Genomic DNA, 13,651 nt, shown 5'->3' with positions numbered 1-13,651 from the left:
CTGGTCTAGGCTCTGGTATAGCCGCTGCAACTAGCTAAGCTCCGCCCAAGGATAGTGCGCTCGGGGTCTGATATACGACAGTTGCATGCCCTGGAGCTTGAGCGGTAGGGGTCTGTACTCCCCCTCCCGCCTGAGATGTGGCTAGATCTGCTGGAAATAAACCAGTCTGCGTCATAGAATCCATGAACCATAGCATATAACCCATGACCTCCTGGAATCCTGGTGCAGACATGAAATCCGCTGGAGCCGACTCGCTCCTCAATAATAGGATCCTCCACTGGATCCACTAGTGGCACAACTCTAGGAATTCCTCGTCCTCTAGCACGAGTTGGAGCCCTCCCTCGACCTCTGCCTCGGCCTCTAGCAACAGGAGTGTAATGATTCGACCGGTCGTTTTGAGCTCTAGCATGTCATTTGGCAATTTGAGGCCATGAGTAGCTTCAATTCAGGTATTATTACTTGTATGTATGGTCGGAATTGAAATTCGGGAAATTCGAAGTTGATTTGGAGAGAAAATTCTAATTTCGGAAGCTTTAAGTTGGAAGAATTGACTAAGGTTTAACTTTTGACTAAACGACCTCAGAATCAGGATTTGAAAGTTCCAACAGGTTCGTATGATGATTTTAGACTTGGGCGTATATCCGGATCGGATTTTGGATAACCCATGAGAGTTTCGGCACCTATTGTGAAAAATTGATATTTTGGAAGGATTTTATAAATTTGGGTTGAAGTGTATTTTAATGTTATCGATGTCTGTTTGGGATTCCGAGTATGGGAATAGCTTTGCATGGTGATCCTGGTCTTAGGAGCGCATCCGATGTGGATTTGGAGGTTGGTAGGTCATTTTGGGGTCTTTTGGCGAAAGTTGGAATTTGAAGGTTTTTGGAAAGTTTGACCGGGAGTGGACTTTTTGATATCGGGGTCGAATTCCAATTTCGGAAGTTGGAGTAGGTCTGTAATGTCGAATGTGACTTGTGTGCGAAATTTGAGGTCAATCGAACATGATTTGATAGGTTTCGACATCGAATGTGGAAGTTCGAAGTTCTAAAGTTCATTAAGCTTGAATTGGTGTGCAATTCATGATTTCAATGTTGTTTGATGTGATTTGAGGCCTCGAGTAGATCTGTGTTATGTTATGGGACTGGTTTGTGTGATTGGACGGGGTCCCGGAGGCCTCGGCTGTGTTTCGGGATGATATCGGATCAAGTCGAGCTATTTTGGAACTGTTGTTGCTGGTTTTGGTTTTGTCCTTCGCAAACGCAAAGGGAGTCCCGCGTTCGCGAAGAGGAATTTTTGGGCTAATGGGAATTGGCCTTCACGAACGCGAGGTAGTTGACGCAAACGCAAGGCAGAAGCTAGGCAAACCTTCGTGAACACGACATAGGGGTCGCGAACGTGAAGAAGGAAGAGGACTGGGGGACCTGGAGTCATTTAACCTTCGCGAGTGCGAAGCTTCAACCACAAACGCAAAGCAGTAGGGCCTAAAGGCATCGTGAATGCGAGGCTTTGGTCGCGAACACAAAGAAGGGGCGACTGTGCTGAGCAGAATGTTTTAAAAAGCGGAATTTAGCCCATTTCACTCATTTCTCTCTTAGTTGGGCGATTTTTGGAGCTTTTGAAGAGGATATTTTCATCATCTATGTCAAGGTAAGTGATTCCCACCTATTGCAAGTTAAATACTTTGATTATATATATATATATATATATATATATATATATATATATATATATATATATATATATATATATATATATATATATATATATAGATAAATGAGTATTTTTGGATTTTGACCACGAATTTGGGCATGGAATTAAGAATAAATCATATATTCGAGTTCATAATGTTATGGGTAATGTTTATCTTCGAAAATTTTCGGAATCCAGGCACGAGGGCCCAGTGGTGAATTTTAGGAATTCTTCACTTTGGGTTGGAAAATCATTTTAATAGTTAGAATGTGAACTCTTAAGCATGTATTGACTATTTTATATAACCTTTGTCTAGCTTTAGGTCATTTGGCACCGAGTTGAGGATTAAAGCACAATTTTGGACCGGAAAGTAAGCTTTGAGACGAGGTAAGTCTCATGTCTAACTCTGTGAGGGGAAAACTATCCCTAGGTAATATATTTAATATGTGAAACTTGTTGCGGGGACTATGTACGCACGAGGTGATGAGAGTCTGTACGTAGTTAGATCCATGTTATTGTCCGGGTAAACTTAAGTTCACCCCAAGTTGTACTTGTACTATAGGGATTATCGTTACTCGTTTAATTCTTTTATTTCGCATTACAACTTGAGACTAGATATGCGTAGAGTGATAGACTTGTTATTGTCAAGTTTTCGCGAGTTTCATGACTTGCCACAGAATAATGGTGTTCCTCTTACGGATTTCTCACGCGTTATGCGTTTTCATCAAACGATTCTCCTTAAAAATTATAACTCACGTGTTTATTCGTGAGTGAGGGTCAAGGACCCGTTTAAGCTTCTTATTCTAATGGTATCGGGCCGTTCGTTTCGGCAGGATTTATGTACCACACTCTCATGGGAGCGGGTCATTTGCCTCGGCAGTTTAATAGATGCATCTATGGTTCGTGCCGTTCGATCCTCGGCAGTGCATAGTTTAAATATTTATGTTGAATCGGGCCGCACGTCTCGGCATTTCTATAAAAATATCCTCATTGAATTGTGTGTAATATTTGGCAAGAAGCAAGAGTATCTGTGAGTTTTTCCCTGATTCAAATTATAACAACCTATTAGGTGAGATCCATTATATATATATATATATGCGCTCCGGTTGAGGAGAAATTTGCTAATTAAGAGCTTGAGTTTATTGTAAGGAGGATAATTGTACCACATATTTACACTTGTTTATTTTATTTATTTACTCTGCCTTATAATTGTTCACTTCCTTACTGTACCTGATATTATTGGACCACCAGTGAGTGTCAATGTCGTCCCCTTGTTACTACTCCTCCGGAATTAGGCTAGATACTTACTGGGTACACGTAGATTTATGTACTCATACTACACTTGCTGCACATTTTTGTGCAGGTACTTTTATGTCCGGTGGTCCTTTGGGCACGGAGGCACGGATGATGCGGGGACTTGCCGCGAGCTGCATTTCAGGTTACGATCCGCAGCCAGCAGAGTCTCCTCCAAAGTTATTTGTATTTTTCCTGTCTAATTTGTATTCCGGACAGATGTTGTATTTTAGTTACTTCCTAGTAGATGTTAATGCATTCGTGATACCGGGTTTTGGGAATGATTTTGGGTTGTTTTGTATTAAAGTTGTAAAAATATTGCCATTTACTTTGTAAATTTTATCTCTTACTATTTAATTGAAGGAATATTACGATTTCAAAAATACTAAAATGAGTAATTAAGTTAAACTTGTATTGTTGGCTTTCCTGACAGTAGTGTTAGGCGCCATCACGACCTTTAATGGATTTTGGGTCGTGACAAGGAGGAGGAGCTCCTCCACGGTCGGGTACATCTGCCGCGCGCGTTCTCACCATCTGTGAGAGAATAAGAGAAAGATATTCAGCACAACATCAACTGCATGATAAGAGATGAAGAAAGAGTAGTTTTCTAACACCATATAACCTCTCGAAGATAAGTACGGACGTCTCCGCACCGATCCGCAAGACTCTATTGGGCCTGCTCATGACTTGTGAGACCTATGTGAACTTATTGCTCTGATACCAAATTGTCACGACCCAAATTCCCCTATAGACCGTGATGGCACCCCACGTCATCGCTAGGCAAGCCAACGGTGAACTAGACATATATTTGTTCTTTTTAATAATTTCAAAGTAGTTGATTTTTTTATTTATTAAGTAGATGAGAAGTGGGAAATTATAGTAAAGTAAAGCATAAACTAATGAAAGAGCAAATACAGTGAAATAAATACTCAAAATCATAAAGTGTCTACTAGAATATTCCCAAAATCCTGTGCCACAAGTCTATAAGTAACTAGTAGAATATACAAACACCTATACTACTGTTTGAAATAAGATAGAAAGAAAGTAAATACAAAAGAGAGACTGCGGGTGCTGTAGAACGGACTTAGAGAGCAGCTCACCACTATGCCTCAAGGTAACGGGGGTGCGCGCCTGAATGACTTCTAGATGAACCTGCCTCAGATCCTGCACGATTAGTGCAGAAGTGTAGCGTGAGTACATAAACAACATGTACCCAGTAAGTATCCAGTCTAACCTCGAAGAAGTAGTGATGAGGGCTAGATATCGACACTTACTATGGGCCAATAAATAAAATACGGAAATTCTAAATAGGCATGGAATACATCAATAATAATAATAATAATAATAATAATAATAATAATAATAATAATAATAATAATAACACAATAACAAACATAAAAGTCAATTTAAAATATCCATTGACACATACTAACTTCAACAATTACGGGCCATCAAGTAAATTATAATTTCTCAAGTTATAAATAAAATATCAAGTGTAATCGGACTCCGAGCATTATCATATACGATTTATGCCGAGGTCGTATGGCCCGATCTAGAATAATGTGTACACTGCCGAGAGTCGACCGGCACGAACCATAGATGCATCTATTATACTGCCGAGGCGTTTGGCCCACTCCACAAGAAGAGAGAATACTCTACAATCATTCGATTTAACGGTTATCACAAGACTAATACACGCAAGAGGCACAATTTCTATCAATGGTCAAGTAACTCGCCAAAACTTAAAGTAAGTGAAGTTCGGTCTTTACGAATCCTTTATCAGGTCCCAATATAATTTAAGCACTTAAATTAATAAGTAGAGTGCAAACAATATAAGTAATTTCATGATAGGGTCCTAAAACTACCAGGAAAAAAATAATATTTGTAGCTACGCACGGACTCTCGTCACTTCGTGCGTATGTAGTACCCGTAATTAGAAGCAAATAGTAATTTAAAATACCTATGGGTAAATTCCCTCTTACAAGGTTAGGCAAGAGATTTATCTTGTCCCAAAACTCACTTTACAGCCCACAAATTCACCCTAAAGTCTCAACTTGGTGCCGAACAATCCGAAGCTAGCCTAATATTATATAAATTAATTAATATACACTCACAAGTTCATACTTTAGCCAATAGAGTAATTACCTATCCCAAATTGGAAGATTTCTAAAATCCACTCCCGGGCCCACATGCCTGGATTCCTGAGATTTTTGAAGATAAATGTAACTCATAACCACACAAACTCAAATATATAATTTCTACCAATTCCATAATCACTTCGTGGTTTAATCCAATTTTTATCAAAACCTAGGTTTTCTAACAATCTCTTAAAATTTTCACAATTTCTATATTAAAATCTACCCATGATGCGTGATTTAAACTCATATTGTATAGAAATTACTTACCTCAAAGTCCTAGGTGAAAACCCCTCTTCAAAGAGCTCTAAATTCGACCAACAAGTGAGAAAAATGAAGAAAATGAGCCTAAGTCCCGATTTTTAAAACACCCTCCCCAGGCATTTCTTCTTCGCGATCGCGAAAAAGCCATCGTGATGGCGAAGGCAAGATGCCCAGGCCCAGAAAAAAGGTCATCGAGGAACGAGCTAACACCCCCAGGCCTTTCTCCCTACGCGAACGCGAGCCCCCTCACGCGAACGCGAAGGCCATAGGTCCCAGACCTTCGCGAACGTGGGCAAGGGGTCGCGAACGCATAGAGTAAATCTCAGCCCCTCGCATTTTCTTCTCCACGAACGCGACACAGACCTCACGATCGCAAAGAATGAAACCAGAACCAGCACACCAGATTTTTGGGACTTAGCTCCGGGCGGTCCGAAACTCACCCGAGCCACCCGGGACCCCGTCCAAATGCACCAACAAGTCCAAACCATAATACGAACCTGCTCGAACTCTCGAAATGCGTAAAAAATATAAAACTAAGAATCGCACCCCAAAACGAAATTGAATCAAATTATGAACTTCAAGTTTTCAACTTGCTCCGAACCTGCCGAATCATACTTTGACTACTCGGAATGGCACCAAATTTTGTGTGCAAGTCTTAAATCACCATACATAACTATTTCCAGGCTCGGAATCCCAAACGTACCTCGATAACACCAAAACCTACTCCAAACCAAACTTAAAGAACTTGAAAACCTTCAATGCGCCAACTTTCAATATTAAGCGTCTAAACACTTCCGGGTCATCCGAAACCCGATCCGAACATATGCCCAAGTCCAAAATTATCATACGAACCTATTGGGACCATCAAATCCCGATTCCGAGGTCGTTTACTCAAAACGTTGACTAAAGTCAAACTTAACCATTTTAAGCTACTATTAAGATAGTAATAAAATAGTGGAGTCTTAGTTAGGAGAACGGAGATCTAAAAAGTAAAATGATCAGTCGGGTCGTTACACATACTGTTATTATATTAACTAAAATTTTAATAGAAAGTAAAAACAAAAATTTCATATATAATATAATAATTTCAAATAATAAATTCAAAATTTTAAATATAACTAAAAGTAACGTAAATAAACTTTATTCTTTTCTTTTTGTTAATATATGATTTTTAAAATTAAGAAAAGAAAAACATAAATCTATAATATATTTATTATTAAAAGCCAAAGAACAAGGCACCATATAAAGCCAGTCTAGAAAAAAGTTGCATGGCATATTTAGTTAATAATTACTTATTTAGTTAATAATTAGTTATTGGTTATTATTTTTAAATTTAAATATTTATAAAATAAAACCTACAAAAAAAAAAAAAAACAAATCGTATAGCTACTTTCCCGTTGAATCACATTAACTGAATTCAAATCCATAATAAATTGTCCTATTATAGTGGATGTTTATCACAGTGGAACTAAACTTCCACAACATATTGTTATATAGTAACAAAAATTTTAATAGATAAAGTAAAAACAAAATTTCATATATAATATAATATTTTCAAATAATAAATTTAAAAATTTAAATATAACTAAAAGTAATGTAAATACACTTTATTCTTTTTTTTTTGTTAAGATATGATTTTTTTATATTATAGATTATTCATAAAGATTATATGAACTCACAAGAATTACAAATTGTGTTATTGAAGCAAAGATTTTATTGGAGAATATGTTTGGAGAAAAAAATGATATCCCAATAATAATCGACTCAATCTGATTCAAGAAAACCTTTTAAATTCAAGCAAGATAATTTTTAATATAATATATTTTTCCAAAATATCTTTAATAAAAATTAAGCTGAATCCTTATTTCATGTGGGTATTTCTAAAGACACATGAAGTGAAAAACTTTAAAGGGGTCGGAGATTTTAATGATGACGATGGCTAAATAACACATGAAATTTAAATATAACAAATAAAGTAGTTTTTCGTAATTTCATTTGAGATATTATTAGTCACGTAGTGTTTATTTATTTAATAATTATTATTATTTATTTTGAATCATGTTATATTTCATGTTCTATGTTTTATAAATTCTATAAATATGCTACTTGAGTTTCATTCAAAAATAATTTAATTATTATATTATTCGTTATTATTAATTTCATAGAGTAATTGTTATTGGGTAAATCGTATTAGAACAAGATTACAATTTCGATTTTGTTAGAGTAATACGATGAAATATTCTCAAAAAAGTCATGTCACAACTTTTATGTTTAATCGCCGATCGCACATTGCGCGGGTCTTAATACTAGTTCTGTTATTAAATAAATAACAAAGCAAGTGAAGCAGAGAACATAATATACTATGTCACTTTAAATTAATGTACAAAATAAATTATTTTAGCTTTCTATTTGTAAAAGAATAGATTATTTGTAAGTTATTCTATTCATTCTCTTTTACTTGTCCACTATATTAAAAAAAAGATGTTTATTTTCAACCTATTTTACCTTTATTATTAAATATAACTACTAATCATTTTCAAATTTACTTTCTAATATTTTAATTAGGAGTGATACAGTAAAAGTATGATTTTATTAATTTCTCTCGAAGTTTCTTGCAAGTTTCTTTACAAAGTTACTTTGCCAAGCTATTTGTAAGCTGCTTGCGAAGCTACTTGTAAGATGCTTGTAAAGCTACTTGTATTATTAAAAGCCAAAGAAAATAGCACCACATTTAAGTGGCAGCCTAGAAAAAAGTCACATGACATAGTTAGTTTGTAATGACCCAATCGGTTATTTTAACTTTTAAAAACCCGTTTCTTAAAATAAAACTCCCTGAGCGTGCTTTTATTAATTTATAACTTACGGGGATGGTTGGTTCGGGATTTGAAAGTATGTGGGTTGAAATCGGAACACTCGGTTCCTTAAGTTAGCCTTAAAAGGCCAAGTTTGACTTCGGTCAATATTTTGAGAAAACGACCCCGGAATCGAGATTTGACGGTTCCAATAGGTTCGTATGATGATTTCAGACTTGGGCGTATGTTCGAATCGGATTTTGGACAACGCGGGAGCGTTATGGTGCTTAATAGTGAAAATCAACTATTTGAAGGTTTAAAGTTCTTTAAATTTGGTTTGGAGTAGGTTTTTGAGAAATTGAAGTCCGTTTGGAATTCAGAGTTTGGGAATAGTTCCGTATAATGATTTAAGACTTGCACGCAAAAATTAGTGTCATTCCGGGTAGTTTAAGTATGTTTCGGCGTATTAGAAGTAAATTGAAGAACTTAAAGTTCTTAAGTTTGATTCAATTTGGTTTGGGGTGTGATTCTTAGATTTGATATTGTTTTACACGTTCCGAGAGTTCGAACGAGTCCGTTTTATGATTTCAAACCTGTTGGTATGTTCGGACGGGGCCCCGGGGGTCCCGAGTGTTAACCGGCCGAGGCTCGGATCAATGTTGGAATTTTGAGGAGGAGCTGAAGCATTCTGCTTCTGGTACGTTCGCACCTGCGCTTGGATAGTCACAGGTGCGACTCTCGCAGATGCGAGGTTTTATGCGCAAAAGCGTAAAAGGGAAGGGAAGCCTGCCACCGCAGGTGCGGAATCTGGGGCGCACCTGTGAACGCGCAGGTGTGAGAAAAATGGCGTAGATGCGGAAACTGGGTAACCAAGCTAAGCTCGCTCCTGCGAGGCTTTTTCGCAGGTGCGAAAGCCGGAGGTGCAAACACCTTCCGCAGGTGTGAACACCTTCCGCAGGTGCGAAAAACCTGTCTGGGCAGAATGGTTAAAAAGTCAGGGCTCAGACATTTTGAGCCCATTTTTCCTCCACTTTCGGGCGATTTCAGAGCTTTTGAGAAGAGAGTTCAACTAACAACTTGAAGGCAAGTTAATTCTACACCCCTTGAGTTAAATACATAGATTATAAGTAGATTATAACTAGTAAATCTTAGAAATCAAAGATTTAGATGAAAAACCTAGATTTTTATAAAAATGAGATTTTAACCATGAAAATGGTTATGGAATTGGATAAAAATTATATATTTGAGTTTTTGAGATTATGGGTAACGTTTTCATCCAAAAATTTTAGGAATCCGGGCACGTGGGCCCGGGATAAATTTTAGAAATTTTACCATTTTGGATAGAGTAACTTAATTAATAGATGAATTTCGTATTATTGAACATATATTAATTATTTTATATATCTTTTGGATAGTTTCGGATTTTTCGGCATTGAATCGAGAATTTTACGCGACACGATAATCAGAAACTGGACTTGGAGACGAGGTAAGTCTCTTGTCTAATCTTGTGAGGGAAAAATTACCCCATAAGGATTAAATTGAATAATTATTGATAATTGCGGGGGCTACATATGCACGAGTTGATGAGAGTCCGTGCGTAGCTACTATTAATGCTAAAGTCCGGGTAGTTTAGGACTCAACGCATGAATTACTTGTGTAAATTGTATTCCTTGTTTAATTAATATTATTTGATATATTTATATATATATTGTGAATTGTTAGATCAAAATATTAAAGGATGGAAAAATTTATATGTTTGATTTTCTTTTTAAATTAATTAATTATTAAAAGAAATTATTCTTCCTCCCGAAATTTATCTCATAATAAATATACTCTCCTTCCGGAGGTACATAAGAAAATGTCCTCCTTTCTTGTGGAGCGAGCCGAATGCCTCGGCAGGATAGATGCATCTATGAATCGCGCCGTACGTCCCTCGGCAGTGTACACGACACTCTGGATCGGGCCGTACGTCCTCGCCAGAAATCGTGCCTAATAATAATAATAATTACACGATACTTTAATAGCTTATTTCAGCTTGCAAAGTTAATTGATAAATTGAAGAATCCTTGGAAGTTAATGAATTATTATTCTTGCTTTTTAAATAATTAATTGTTATTCCTAAAAATGATATTTAATTGATAAATTAGAAATTATTCGAATTTAAGGAATTTATCTAATATATTGAGAATTATTGCATTTGAAGAATTTTGATTATTTCCGTTGATTAGATAAATTATTGTAAATTCTGTAAATCATGTTGATTTATATATCCTAGTTGTATTTCAATTATTATTATTGCCCCATAGTGAGTGTCAAAGTCGGCCATTTCGTCTCTACCACTTCGAGATTAGGCTTGATACTTACTGGGTACACATTGTTTACGTACTCATACTACACTTGCTGCACTTTTTGTGCAGGAACTGAGGCAAGTACTAGTGGGGGACCTATCGTCTTACACCCACGTTATCCAGGGACATAGTGGTGAGCTGTTTCTCTGATCCGTTCTGCAGCTACTAGTATCTCTCTTTGTATTTTAATTCTGTCTATTTTTATTTTGGACAGCATTTAAGATTTTGTATAATCTACTAGATAATCATACACTTGTGACACCAGGTCTTGGCACACACATTGGTAAATTTTGGGTTTTATTATATTTTTTTGGTTTTAAATTTTATCAATGTATGCTTAATTTATTGGTTGGCTTGCCTAGCTGTAGTGTTGGGCGCCATCACGACTTATAGGTGAAATTGGATCATGATAACATGGTATCAGAGCACTAGGTTCACTTAGGTCTCACAAGTTATGAGCGGGCCTAATAGAGTCTTGCGGATCGGTACGGAGACGTCTGTACTTATCTTCGAGAGGCTGTAGGGTGTTAGGAAATTATCTTTCTTTATATTCCATCGTGCAATTAATGTAGTACTAAATATCCTTCTCTTATTCTCTCACAGATGGTGAGAACGCGCTCGAATGAAGTTCCAGACCAGGGAAAAGCTACTCCCCCAGTTGCTAGAGGCCGAGGACGAGGCCGAGGGAGGGCTCCAGCCCGTGGTAGACGGCGAGGACATCCCAGGACTATTCCAATTATGCCGCCAGTGGGTCCAGCAGAGAATCCCGTTATTGAGGAGTAGGGTGAGGTGCATGTGGCAGAGCCAGCTCCGGTGGATTTCACATCTGCACCGGGATTTCAGGATGTCATGGGTCGTATGTTGCAGTTCATGGAAAATATGACTCAGGCCGGTTTATTTCCGGCAGACCCAGCCACATCTCAAGCTGGCGGGGGAGCACAGACTCCTACCGCACAGGCTCATGGACAGGTAGCTGTTGTATATTAGACCCAGGGTGCACTACCCGTGGGTGGAGCCCAGCTAGTGGCAGCAGCTACACCTGAGCCCAGGCTAGCTGTAGCCGCCGATCCTCAGAAACTATTGGACAGATGAACTAGACTACATCCTCCTATCTTTGGGGGTGAGCGACATGAGGATCCCCAGGATTTCATTGATCGGTGCAAGGATAGACTGTACAACATGAGGATATTAGAATCTCATAGGTTGACTTTGCTACTTTTCAACTAGAAGGCAGAGCCCGTAGAGGATGGTAGTCTTATGCTCTTGGCAGACCAGCAGATTCTCCTCCCATGACTTGGGACAGGTTCACCCGTATCTTCCTGGACAGGTATATTCCACTATCCCAGAGGGAAGAGTTGCGGTTTCAGTTTGAGCAGCTCTAGCAAGGTCAGATGTTAGTGACTGATTATGAGGCGAGGTTTTCTGAATTATCTCGCCATGCACTTATGATACTCCCTACTGAGGCGGAGAGAGTGCGGAGGTTTGTAGCCGGTTTACATACCGGTATTCAGGCCACTATGGCTCGAGAGGTTGAGATGGGTACTTCTTATGAGCGAGTTGTGGAGATAGCCCGTAGGATTGAGGGTGTGCGTCAGCGGAGCCGAGAGCAGATTATGAGAGATAAGCGGTTTAGGTACTCTGGAGAGTTCAGAGGTGCTCTGTCTGGGGGCAGAGGTCAGTTCGTGAGTGGGTAGTCCAGCAGACCCCCATTTCCAGCACCACCACCTCCTCGAGGTGCTCCAGTGCGACCTTATCTCAATACTATACCAGAGAGTTCCTACCGCCCACCAGCTATTCAGGGTCTTCCCAATGGGTATTCAGTTCCCCAGGGCCAGACACTTAGTCAGCAGCCCATCGCACCGAAAAGTTGTTACGAGTGCGGGGATCCCAGTTATATGCGGAGGTTTTGCCCCAGCTTCGGGGTAGACCAGTACAGCAGGGTCAGCAGCCTATGCTTACCGGACCAGTTGCTCCACCAGTAGTCCGAACACCAAGAGGTGGAGGATAGGTGGGTAGGGGTCGTCCTAGAGGTGGAGATTAGCTAGGTGGAGGCCAGCCAATTGGCGCTCCAGCTCGGTTCTATGCTTTTCCGGCTAGACCAGTTGCAGAGACCTCAGATGTTGTGATTATAGGTATTATTTCTGTTTGCGGCAAAGATGCCTCAGTATTATTTGATCCAGGATCCACGTATTCATATGTATCGTCTCTATTTGCTCTATTCCTGGGTATTTCTTGTGAGTCCTTGAGTATTCTTGTTTATGTGTCCACTCCTTTAGGCGATTCTGTTATTGTGAACCGGATCCACCGGTCCTGTATTATTATATTCTGTGGTTATGAAACTAGAGCAAATCTATTATTGCTCGAGATGATCGATTTTGAAATTATTCTGGGTATGGACTGGTTATCTCCATATCATGCTATTCTAGATTGTCATGCCAAAACTGTTACCTTGGCTATTCCATCTTTGCCTAGGTTGGAGTGGAAGGGTCCGTCGTTTAGTTCATTTAATCAGGTTATTTCTTTTATAAAGGCTCAACACATGGTTGAGAAGGGTTGTTTGGCTTATCTAGCCTATGTTCGGGATACTACTGTAGAGACTCCGGCTATTGATTCAGTGCCAGTAGTTCGGGAGTTCTCCGATGTATTTCCTTCAGATCTTCCAGTATGCCACCTGATCGTGATATTGCTTTTTGTATTAACTTGGCTCTAGATACCCAGCCTATATCTATCCCATCGTATCACATGGCTCCGAAAGAATTGAAAGAATTGAAAGAACAACTTGAAGAGTTACTAGCCAAAGGGTTCATCAGACCGAGTGTATCGCCTTGAGGTGTACCGGTATTATTTGTGAAAAAGAAGGATGGAACAATGCGGATGTGTATTGATTATCACCAATTGAACAAAGTCACTATTAAGAACAAGTACCTGTTGCCGCGTATTAATGACCTAGTTGACAAGTTGCAGGGTGCTACGGTGTTCTCTAAGATCGACTTGAGGTCGGGGTATCATCAATTGAAGATTCGAGATTCGGTTGTTCCGAAAACTGCTTTCAGTACTAGATATGGTCATTATGAGTTTCTGGCAATGTCTTTCGGTTTAACTAATACCCCGCCAGCGTTTATGGATCTGA

The sequence above is a fragment of the Nicotiana tomentosiformis genome, chromosome 6, assembly GCF_000390325.3.
Source record: "Nicotiana tomentosiformis chromosome 6, ASM39032v3, whole genome shotgun sequence".
In the NCBI taxonomy this organism is placed as follows: domain Eukaryota; kingdom Viridiplantae; phylum Streptophyta; class Magnoliopsida; order Solanales; family Solanaceae; genus Nicotiana; species Nicotiana tomentosiformis.
The sequence above is the reverse complement of the archived record's forward strand: the minus strand, read 5'-3'. Positions refer to the sequence as shown.